The sequence below is a fragment of the Vulpes vulpes genome, chromosome 15 (genome assembly GCF_048418805.1).
Source record: "Vulpes vulpes isolate BD-2025 chromosome 15, VulVul3, whole genome shotgun sequence".
NCBI classification, from domain to species: domain Eukaryota; kingdom Metazoa; phylum Chordata; class Mammalia; order Carnivora; family Canidae; genus Vulpes; species Vulpes vulpes.
The window spans coordinates 68,547,693-68,559,885 of NC_132794.1; the positions used below are offsets into that span (position 1 = coordinate 68,547,693).

At 35.4% G+C, this 12,193-nt stretch overlaps 1 protein-coding gene and 1 non-coding gene across 18 annotated transcripts in view; one reads left to right on the plus strand and one right to left on the minus strand.

Moving 5' to 3' along the window:
- CSNK1G1 (casein kinase 1 gamma 1) overlaps positions 1-12,193 on the minus strand; it is a 176,671-nt gene that overhangs the window by 90,946 nt on the left and 73,532 nt on the right. The window lies entirely within an intron of this gene.
- On the plus strand, positions 3,338-3,441 carry LOC112918457 (U6 spliceosomal RNA). Its single transcript, XR_003234694.1, has one exon. It is a non-coding gene; the product is annotated as a U6 spliceosomal RNA (small nuclear RNA).

Here is a 12,193-nt window from a genome sequence, read left to right on the forward strand (position 1 = left end):
TGGCATATCTGATAAAGGGTTAGTACCCAAAATCTATAAGGAAATTATTAACAAAATAATAAAACAAAAAAAGGAAATTATCAATCTCAACATCCAAAAAATGAATAATCCAGTGAAAAATGGGCAGAAAAAATGAACAGACATTTCTCCAAAGGAGTCATCCATATGGCCAACAGATACATGAAAAGATGCTCCACATCACTCATCATCAGGGAAATACAAATCAAAACTACAATGAGATATCACTCCACACCTGTCAGAATGGCTAAAATCAACAACACAGGAAACAACAGGTGTTGCAAGAATGGAGAAAGGGGAACCCTCATGCACTATTGGTGGGAATGCAAGCTGGTGCAGACACCCTGGAAAACAGTATGAAGTTTCCTCAAAAAGTTAAAAATAGAACTACCCTACAATCCAGCAATCACATTACCAGATATTTAACCAAAGAATACAAAAATACTAATTCAAAGAGATACATGTACCCTCATGTTTACAGCAGCATTATCAACAATAGTCAAATTATGTAAAGAGCCCAAGTGTGGACTGAGTGATGAATAGAGAAAGATGTGGTATATACAGATATATATAATGGAATATTACTCAGCCATAAAAGAGAATGAACTCTTGCCATTTGTAATGCCATGGACAGAACTAGAGAGTATTATTACACTAAGTGAAATAAGTCTGAAAGAGACAAATGCCATATGATTTCACTCATATGTGGAATTTAAGAAACAAAATAAAGAAGCAAAGGGAAAAGAGAGAGAGAAGAGAAATCAATAAACAGACTCTTAATTATAGAGAACTGATGGTTAACAGGGGGAGGAGCAGAGGGAATGGGTGAAAAAGGTGATGGAGATTAAGGAGTACACCTGCTGTGATGAGCACCAGGTACTGAATGGAAGTGTTAATCACCACACTGTACACCTATAACTAATATCACACTGCATGTTAACTAGAATTTAAATAAAACATATAGATACATGTGAAAAAAATTATTCCAAATAAAAACCTTCTGAAAAGTAGTTTCAAAAATCTCAATTTGAGTCAGTGATAGGCTTAGCTTTATTGACTTTCCTAAACTATTAAACACAATATTATGATCAATCTGTTAAGAAAAACGAGGGGTTTCTAGTGGCTCAGTTTGGAATGACGCTCAGTAGAGTAAAAGAGGGTGTGGGAGTATCATTTATAAATGGGGTCAAAGAAAGAACCACATACTCTGTTTCAAGAAGGTAAGCCTGTGAAGTACTTACAGAGGCCTATGCTTTATTAAGCAAATGCGCAAAACTGTCCACATCAAAGTGGTAAGAAAAAAATCTGAATCACCTCAGAAAGCATGATATGCAGCAGAAAAAAAGTATTTTTTTTTGTATTCTGTTAAATTTTAAAGTTATATAATGATTACCCATGTAACCTCACCCAATTGCAAAAAATAATTTTGAAGCAAATCCCAGGTATTATATTTTATTAATAAATATTTCATTATGAATCCTTAACAGATTTGTAGTCTTTCAAAACAGGTAGATTACTTGCTATTTGAAGACTTCTGCAATACAAATGTGGAAAATTAAAAGACCAAATGAAGACACAGGGACAAGGAGAAGGTTATGGCACTAGTCAGAAATTTCATTCAGGAAGAAAAGTCCAGTTGGTCCTTTGAAAAGCAAAAGAATTGAGTGAAAAAAGACAACTATGAACAGAGTTCAAGGTAAAGCAATTGACTCTAGAAAAACTAAAACCATGGATTGTCAATAATTTGAACTTGATCGTTAGGTAAAAACAGACTGTTATTAATATTTTTGTTGTCATTGTCTTATCTAGGAATCTAATGTCAAATCTGAAGGCATGAAGATTTAGCTTTATCATCTATGAGTTTTATAGTCTGGATTTAGTTCTTTGATCCATTGTGTATTAATATTTGTGTATGGTATGAGGTACAGGCTCAAATTCAATCCTTTGTATCTGAGTATCCAGTTGTCTCAGCACACTATTTGTCGAAAAAATTATACTTTCCCCTTTGAATGGTCTTGGCATGCTGATCAAAAAGCAATGGACCAGTTAATATCTGATTCTCAATTCTGTTCCATTAATCTATTATATCCATTCTAAATCTATTCTAATGTAACTACCACTAGTATTAGATCACTGCTGCTTTGTAGTAAGTTTTGAAGTCAAAAAGTGTAAGTCATGGAAATTTGTGGGTTTTTAAAATTTTTATTTATTTATTTGAGAGAAAGCATGAGAGAGAGCATGAGAAAGAAGATAGAGAGCACAAGCAGCAGGGACGGATAGAGGGAGAGGCACTCTCCACCCAGCAGGGAGCCCAATGCAGTAGTTGACCTGGGATTGTCACCTGAGCCAAAGGCAGATGCTTAAACGACTGGGCCAACCAGGTGCCCTGTTCTTGTTTATCAGTACCGTTTTGGCTCTTGTGCATACCTTGCAACTCCATATAAACTTCAGGATCAGCCCGTCAATTTCTACAAAGAAGGCAGTTTGAATTTTTTTTTTTAAGATTTTATTTATTCATGAGAGACACAGAGAGAGGCAGAGATACAGAGGGAGAAGCAGGCTCCACACAGGGAGCCCGATGTGGGACTCGATCCTAGGAATCCAGGATCACGCCCTGAGCCAAAGGCAGATGCTCAACTGCATTTAGGACAGGGACTGTGTTGAACTAGAGATCAATTTGGGGAATATTACCATTTTAACAATATTAAGTTTGATCTTGAATATCAATGTCTTTACATGTATTTAGGTCTTCTTTCTTTCAACATTTTATAGTTTTCACAGTATAAATTCTATACTTATTTTGTTAAATTTATTCTCTTCTCATAGTCTTGTAAATAGAACTGTTTTCTTAACTTCATTTTCAGATTAAACATAAATACTTTTGTTTAATAAAAATTTGGACCTCTTCTCTCATGACCCATTACTAGAAGCATATTATGTCTTATAATTAGAAAAGTATTAGGGGGTGGGGTGCCTGGGTGGCGCTTAAGTGTCTGACTCTTGATTTCAGTTCAGGTCATGATCTCAGGGTCATGAGATCCAGCCCCACATCAGGCTCATTCAACACATAGTCTGCTTGAGATTCTCTGCCTCTCCCTCTGACCTATCCCCTGATTACACTCTCTCTCCCCCATCCAATCAATCAATCAATCAATCAATAAAATACTTTAAAGTATTAGTATCTTTTAAACTCTAACTAGGAAACCTTTTATATAAATGAATTTTCCAGATAAGTGACACTCCTTCAATAAAAGCTAAAAAGTAAAATCTCTTACAATGAAAATGTTTCTGAAGTTTCAGTTTTCATAAAAAGTATCTAGCACTCATTTTGGAAGCACATACACCAGAACTGAAATGATACATAGATTAGAATGGTCCCTGTGCAAGGATGACATGCAAATCTGTGAAGTGTTCCATATCTTTTACAAATTTCCAATTATAAATAAGCAAGCAATGGGGATGTAATGTGTAGCATGGTAACTACAATAAATAATGCTATATTACATATTTTTAAGTTGTTCAGAAAGTAAATCTCACAAGCTCTCATCATAAGAAAAACAATTGGTAACTATGTATGATGACAGATGCTAACTGGACTATAATGACCATTCTATAGTATATACAAAAATATCAAATTATTATGTTGTGCACCTGAAACTAATTTATATGTCAATTATACATCAAATAAAATTGTTTTTATGGTTGACTTATCTTAGAAAAAGAGAGCACACAAGTGGAGAAAGGGGTAGAGGGAGAAGGAGAGAGAGACCCCCTCAATGAGCACAGACCCCAACACAGGGCTTGATCTCACAATCCATGAGATTATGACCTGAGCGAAAATCAAGAGTCAGACACTTAACCAACTGAGCCACTCACACACCCCTAAAAAACTTTAAGAATATCCAAAGTTTTAAAAAATGACTCTAAAAAAGTAAATAAATTAAAAAATAAAAAATAAAAAATGACTCTAGTCAAGATGAATAATAATTATATTACATCACTTGAGTGACACCCTTAAAGGTTAATGGAGTATATAAGGCTATTCTGCCTAGACGGCTCTGCTTTGCATACTGCCCCCTCCCTTGCTATCTGTCCGCTAGCGATTACTTCTTGATTTACCAACACCCTCTCCCGTGTTTCTTATATGGGAGACTAAGAAAAATGTAAGTGTGTTATAAATCCATATAAAATATGAAGACAGGGATCCCTGGGTGGCGCAGTGGTTTGGCGCTTGCCTTTGGCCCAGGGCGCGATCCTGGAGACCCGGGATCGAATCCCACGTCAGGCTCCCGGTGCATGGAGCCTGCTTCTCCCTCTGCCTATGTCTCTGCCTCTCTCTCTGTCTCTCTGTGACTATCATAAATAAATAAAAATTAAAAAAAAAAATAAAATAAAATAAAATATGAAGACAGAGGCTTTAAGGAAAAGACTTTAGTTCTAAAATACAGAAACTTGGGCAACCCCGGTGGCCCAGCGGTTTAGTGCCGCCTTCAGCCCAGGGCGTGATCCTGGAGACCCAGGATCGAGTCCCACATTAGGCTCCCTGCATGGAGCCTGCTTCTCCCTCTGCCTCTCTCTCTCATGAATAAATAAATAAAATGTTTAAAAAAATAAAAAATAAATAAAATACAGAAACTTTTGGGTACATAGGTCCTAAGATATCTATTTTGGCTGCTAAGACATTTAAAAATTTTTACTGTTGTTTTGGTTTATTTGCTAGTCATCAGCTTTGGTGTTCCACAGAGCCAGAACTTGTTACAAAAAATGATACCATATGCAGTTTTACTGTAGCATGGCTAAAAATTTCAGCAAATGTAGTTTACAATTCTAATTTACCTTAATGTTAACTTATATACTATATAAATTTTTGTGAAAAAATAATCAAATATTCTGAAAATATAGATATATTAGAGTATTTGTAGAAAATTACACTTGTATCACTGATATATAAATTTCCTGCCCAAAATATATAAAACAAAATTAATTTTCTCCAATAAGTTATGAGGATGATGTTATATTTCTGATAATTATCTTCATGAAAATGTTTATTGTATTATTTACTTATAATAATAAAAATCTACAAGTAATGAGAAGCCCAATTATATAGTAACAGTTGTGGTAATCCACTTGATGAAAAAGAATATAGCCATTAAACTTGTAATCATGAAAATCATATTAGCAATTTAGTAAATAAAAAAGCAGAATCCCAAAGCATATCCAACTTTGTTTAATGTAAGTGCATATATATGTATTTGTGAGTATAAAAAATTTATGTACATTACATATACACATGACAAAACAAAGACGTGCTTTAATTTTCTGTGATGTTACAATTCTACCAAAACAAACCAACAAAAACAATACAAAGCTAGCTTCATGAGTTGCACTTTCTGGATGATCAAATCCAAACCATCTAATTATTATTTAGTTTAATGAAATCTCTGAAATAGTTTACAAAATAAAGATAAATTAAAAAGTAGCAATACAACCTCAAAAAGCCATGTTAACTTTTAGTTTCATGGCACAAACATTAGCCTAAATTACCTAGAAGAGCCCTTTAATCATAGAAACACAAAATTACTTAAAATCACAAAGCATTTATTGTTGAAGCAAAACCATCCACACTGGAGAAACTCCCCAGTATTATTCCTTACATACCAGTACCACTAGATAAAGCTTGTTCTGTGTTTTTTTTACAATACAAAAAAAAAAAAAAAAAATCAGGGGTGCCTGGATGGCTCGCTCAGTTGGTTAAGCATCCAACTCTTGATTTTGGCTCAAGTCATGATCTTGGGGTCATGGGGTCACACCTGTGTTGGGCTCCATACTCAGCAGAGTCTGCTTGTCCCTCTCCCTCCCCTCACATGCACGCTCTCTCAAATAAATAAAATCTTAAAAAAAAAAAAAATATAAAAAACTAAATACCTTCCAAGTTTTTAAGAAAAATTACACTTTTTTGTGGGAAGGGGGAATGAGATCAGAAGTTCTTATTAATTTGTGCTCTCCAGTGGGGGAAAAGATGACATGTAATGCCTTCCCAGTTTTTTATGCCATCAATAGGATAAAGTCTATAATCTACATCATGGCCCACACCTTATCAAGAAAGGACTGCTGACATCTGTAGCCTCACATCCCCCACTGTACCTTATTAAAATAAAAATCTCAGGGCAGAATAAGGTACAGTGTTTATAATATCCTCCTCCATTTTGATTTTATTCTAAATTCGAAAATACATGCTTTGCAAAATTAAAAATAAATAAAAAATAATAATTAGTCAATGCTTTCCTTCCCTCCTTACCTCCCAGATAATTCCCATAGATTAAAGTTGGGAATGGTCCACTATAAAAATTAAATAATGTTACTTAAAGAAAGGATTATTGGCTATCATTTTATACTTTATATTTCTTTTCCTAATAATAGGCAATTGTACTAAATGCCAACGACTATCATTTTTGGAATGAGATATTCTAGTGCCCTTTTAATTTTTTTTATCATCATGTGGTATTTCAACCACACACTTAAATGACAAGTGGTAAGTTTACAAGAACAAAAATAATCTATTTGGGATGTCCTAGATCTGGATTCTGATTTCAACTCTGTGGCAAACTAGTTTATTTTAGCTTAACCAAGTCATTTAGTCTCTAATCTCTTTCCAATGCCAAGGTTCCTTACAGGCCTAAAACTTAACTATTACTTTTGTTGTTCTGGACTTTATATACCATTAGTGATGGCAGTAATCCGCTAACTAAGGCTCTTTGTTGATGATAGTTAAAACAACTACTAATCTACCTTACTATCTCATCAGCTAGCTCATATTCCTATATGTTTCTAGAATATCTCAAAAGTCTGTCAAATAAATGCTTCGCTGAATAAAAAGGCATAATGCACTGAGGTATCCTGGCTTAACATGGCAGATAAAAAAGATGCATTTATCTTTATTTCTCTCCAAAACCCCACTGAAATGACCAAAAACAAAACAAAACAAAAAGACAAATAAAGGAAATGAGAAAAGAGCAGACTCAAGATGTCAACATTCAGAAGTAGTGAACAGACAAGACCTGAGAAAGCAGACCTATACCACAGAGGAAAAATCTAAATGCTAAGACTGCCTAATAAGATTGATAGAAAGCTTACAATTCTGTTGGAAACTTGAGAAGATGAGGATCCCTGGGTGGCTCAGCAGTTTAGCACTTGCCTTTGGCCCAGGGCGTGATCCTGGAGTCCTGGGATCGAGTCCCACACTGGGCTCCCTGCATGGAGCCTGCTTCTCCCTCTGCCTGTTGTCTGCCTCTCTCTCTCTCTCTCTCTCTCTCTCTCTCTCTGTCTCTCATGAATAAATAAAATCTTAAAAGAATTAAGAATTACTGATACTTGATTTGTAAAGAATTTTCTTAGTTATCCACATATCTTGCATTAATTCTTAACTTTCCTTTTTTTTTTATAGATTTTATTTATTTATGCATGAGAGACACAGGGAGAGAGAAAGGCAAAGACACAGGCAGAGGGAGAAGCAGGTTCCCTGCAGGGAGCCCAATGTGGAACTTGATCCCAGGACTCCAGGATCAACCCCTGGGCCGAAGGCAGGTGCTAAACCACTAAGCCACCCAGGGATCCCCAGTATTCTTAATTCTGAGGGAAGGGAGATGTGGTTGTACATGAAAGAAAATATAATAACAGTGCTCTAAAAGCTCAGCTGTGAACAATATTTTCACAGTCATAAGACTATAAATGTAGAAAAATAGTTTAAATAAGTATAATAAGTATATTGGGAGAATGTGGATAGTGATTGGGATGGTGTATACAAGAAAAATAAAAAACAATATTTAATAACACTTAGGAAAAAAGAGGTATCTAGAGGACATTGTTAAAAGAGTTGAAATGCTTGCTTGTAGAGATTAGAACTTTACAACCTATGCCATATGGTTGTTTTCATCAAAATTAGACTATAATAGGGGCGTCTGGCTGGCTCAGTTAGTAGAATATGCAACTCTTGATCTCAGGGTTTTGAGTTTGAGCCCCAAATTAGGTACAGAGATTACTTTAAAAATAAATTCAAATTAAAAATTAGATTATAAAAAATATATATCTATTGCATCCTCTTGCACTAGTAACCGAACTCAGGAAAAAACTGGATTAATCTAGCATGATCTGCTCAGAGAGTCCACTATGGCTGGTAGTAAGTTCCACTTCCTTTGATAAAAGCTTTACCTTTTTGGAAAAGTTCAGATAGTTTTCTCCTTAAGATGCATGATGACATTACGTAAATATTGATTCTGAACTCTCTTCATAATCAAATCAAAGTCATCTTTGCTTCACAGTCCTGCCCACACAATTCCAGATTGGTTTTAGAATTCCTGGAAACTTCACCATTAAATTCTCCTGATAAACTAGCCAAGATGCATAATCCTGCAAGAATCCTCTCTGTGGCACTTCTAAATTTGCCTTATTAACGTGATGCAGACTGTGTGTCAGCGAATGTAGTTGAAGTGCTTGACTCCTACCGTATTTTTGATGGATTATGCTGACAAAAAAAAAAATTCTTCCTCAAGATCTGTTAAAGCTGTTTAATCTCAACAAACTCTGAGTTAGAACCATACTCAAAAGAAATAATTAAGAAAGGCTTTAATTCCAAAAGAAATTTAAACTACAATACTACTAAGAACAAGAATTTTATACTTATTTGTAGTTTTTTCAAGAAAATTAAAATGACTTATTTCTGGAATAATTTTATTTTATTTATTTTTTTTTAAGATTTTATTTATTTATTCATGAGAGACACACAGAGAGAGAGGCACAGACACAGGCAGAGGGAGAGGCAGGCTCCATGCAGGAGCCCAACGTGGGACTCGATCCCGGGTCTCCAGGATCACGTCCTGGGCCAAAGGTGGTGCTAAACCGCTGAGCCACCTGAGCTGCCCTGGAATCATAATTTTAAATTAAACCCCTCTACACATACTGTGGACGCAAAACAAAGGATACAACTGTTGCACACCTGTGAAGTGTGCATCTCTAACTGAGGGAGGAAAGTATTTTGTCAGATCTACAGCTTACTTTTTTTTGTTGAGATTTATCTATTTATCTATCTATTTATTTATTTATTTATGAATGATAGACATGGAGAGAGAGAGAGAGAGAGAGAGGCAGAGACACAGGCAAAGGGAGAAGCAGGCTCCATGCCAGGAACCCAACGTGGGACTCGATCCCGGGACTCCAGGATCGTGCCCTGGGCCAAAGGCAGGCGCCAAACCGCTGAGCCACCCAGGGATCCCCTACAACTTACTTTTAAATGGTGCAAACACAGACAGACATTTGCACACTCCCACACAAATGTACACACATCTCCAAAGATATAGAGCATATGGGACAAATTGGGTGTAGAGATTAACTGCTGGTAAATCTACGTTAATAGTATATTGTGGATAATCACCATCCTATTCTTTTGCTTTTTAGTAAAATTTTAAAAATCTTCTTCAGGGGCACGTGAGTGGCTCAGTGGTTGAGCATTTGCCTTTGGCTCAGGGCGTGATCCCGGGGTCCTGGGATCAAGTCCCACATCGGGCTCCCTGCGTGGAGCCTGCTTCTCCCTCTGCCTCTCTCTCTGTGTCTCTCATGAAAAAACAAAATCTTAAAAGAAAAACAAAAAAACAAAAACAACTTCTTCAAACAAGGTTGGAAAAAATTAAAACAAAAGTTTAAACAATATCTGTATTATATAAGTGCTCACTATGTATCAACACTGTATTAGGTGATTATATACATTATCTGAATTATAGCTTCAAAACAAATCTGTAAAGTAGATATTATTATTAATCTCATCTTAAAGAGGGTAAAACAAAAACAACTTGGAAAGGCAATATGACTCCAGGACTCTGACTTTTAGTCACTTGGGAAAAGAGAGTAATGACATGACTTCTAAACTTGTTTGTTCTGCCCAAAGACCCTACAAAATAACCAATGTATAGGAAAACCTTAACAATGTTGTAAAAGCATAATACACCAGTTTTTGTTTCATTAGTTGGCATGATTTTTGGCTGATACAAACTTAGTTCTACATGTTCAAAATGTTACAATTACTAATAAACTATGAATAAACAAGTAACACTTGATTTTTTAATGCCTTCACTTTCAACTAGAGAATAAATACTCTTAAATTTTATCTTAAGCTTATATTCTTTCAGATGAATGATTTTCAAAAATTTTTAACACAGCAGAGGGGCATCTGTGTAGTGCAGTTGATTGAGCATCCAACTCTCGGTTTCCATGCAGGTCATGATCTTGAGGTCATGGAATCAAGCCTCAAGTGGGACTCTATGCTGAGTGCAGAGTCTGCTTAAGACTCTTTCTTCCTCTCCCTCTGCCCCTCTTCACCCTCTTGTGTGCGTGCTTCCTCCCTCTCAAATAAAATCTTAAAAAAAAAAAATTTAACTCAGCAGAATGGTATCTTTTAAACAAAATCTTACTGAAAACTCAGTATATAGGTGAGAGCCTAACTCCTAACTCTTCCTTTCCTATCCTAGGAAATAAGGACTCTTAAGACCTAGTGGGATACAAAATGGAACCAAGGGTTTTAGAAAATATGCATCTGTAAACTGTTAATGATCACAACTGCCAAACATGGAACTGACTAGTAAAAGCTGAAGTTACAAATTCCAGTTTAAATTCATTAGTGATAGATAGGTCATTCAGGTAAGGAAAGAACAGTATGCAGAGATTCTGTCATGTACACCTTATTTTAGTCACAGAAATAAGTATCTTATTTTAGAAGCCAAGGAGGAGGGTGTTAAAGGACAAGCTGCTACCCTTGGCCAATTTACCTTCGTCAAAAACATCCTCCTGTGTTAATGTACTTTTACATATTTCGTCAGATACAAAGATGAGAAAAAGCAAAAAAAATTAATTCTTCGTGTCTCCATTTCCTTATTTGCAAGTAAAAAGATTCTCTAACAATGTCCTATTTCATAAGGATAATATGAAGATTATTTTTATGAAGATTATTAAAACTATATGCAAGACTGTCTAGTCTAAGGGGTCTCCCATTAACATAGGTACATACCTATTAGGATGTGAAAGAAATATTATATATTTATTCTTCCAACTAAGAAGAAAAACAAGCCATTATTTTTAGACTATAATAAATGTAGACAATATTTTCTTAACTCTGGAGGAATAGAATCATTTACATCTTTTTTTTTTTTTAAGATTTTATTTATTTATTTATTCATGACAGACGGGGGGGTGGGGGGCAGAGACACAAGCAAAGGGAGAAGCAGACTCCATGCAGGGAGCCTGACGTGGGACTTGATCCTGGGTCTCCAGGATCCGGCCCAGGACTGAAGGTGGTGCTAAACCACTGAGCCACCTGGGCTGCCTAAATCATTCACATCTTGATGTTTACATGGTCTTTCTAGGCCTGATTCAGCAGAATACTCAAAATTTTAAAAAACTCCTCAAAATAGCCCCCATGTTTCTCAATTAATAAAAGGCAATTTGCACATCTATTTCCACTCTATCATGTCTTTCTACCTTTTATTCACAATCATCCTTCATCAATCTTCCTTTCTCAAATCCTCAAAAATCCCTTATCAAAAAAAAAAAAAAAATCCCTTATCTACTGAGGCAATATACACAGGGAAGACTCCACAGAAATAATCTTCCCATTGAGAAACAGGCAAAGACCACAAAGAAGCAACTCTTAAAAGAAGAAATATAAATCAATGTATAAAGACATTCTGTGAACTTATACACATTTAATGAGACACCATTTCCCCGTATCAGACTGGCATAGATCAAAAGATTCTAAATAATGTTCAAGGCTTTTGAAAGGGTAGGGAAAGAACCACCTATGCAAACAAAGGCAGAAAGTAAAGAGAAATCATCTTTCTAGGGGGCTAACTTACAATATGCAACAAAATCACAGATATGTATATCCTTTGACTCAGAGTGTATATTTTCAGGATTTATCCTAAGAAAATAATCACCCAAGTTTGTACTACAAGGATGTATTATAAGCATCTATAAGGATGCTCAATATAGTATTATTTATAATATGAAAAAACAATTTATATACATATATAAATTGGCTAAATAAATTACAGAATAACTACAGACATTAAAACTGAATGATCTAGGGGCGCCTGGATGGCTCGTCAGTTAAGCATCTGACTCTTGATTTCAG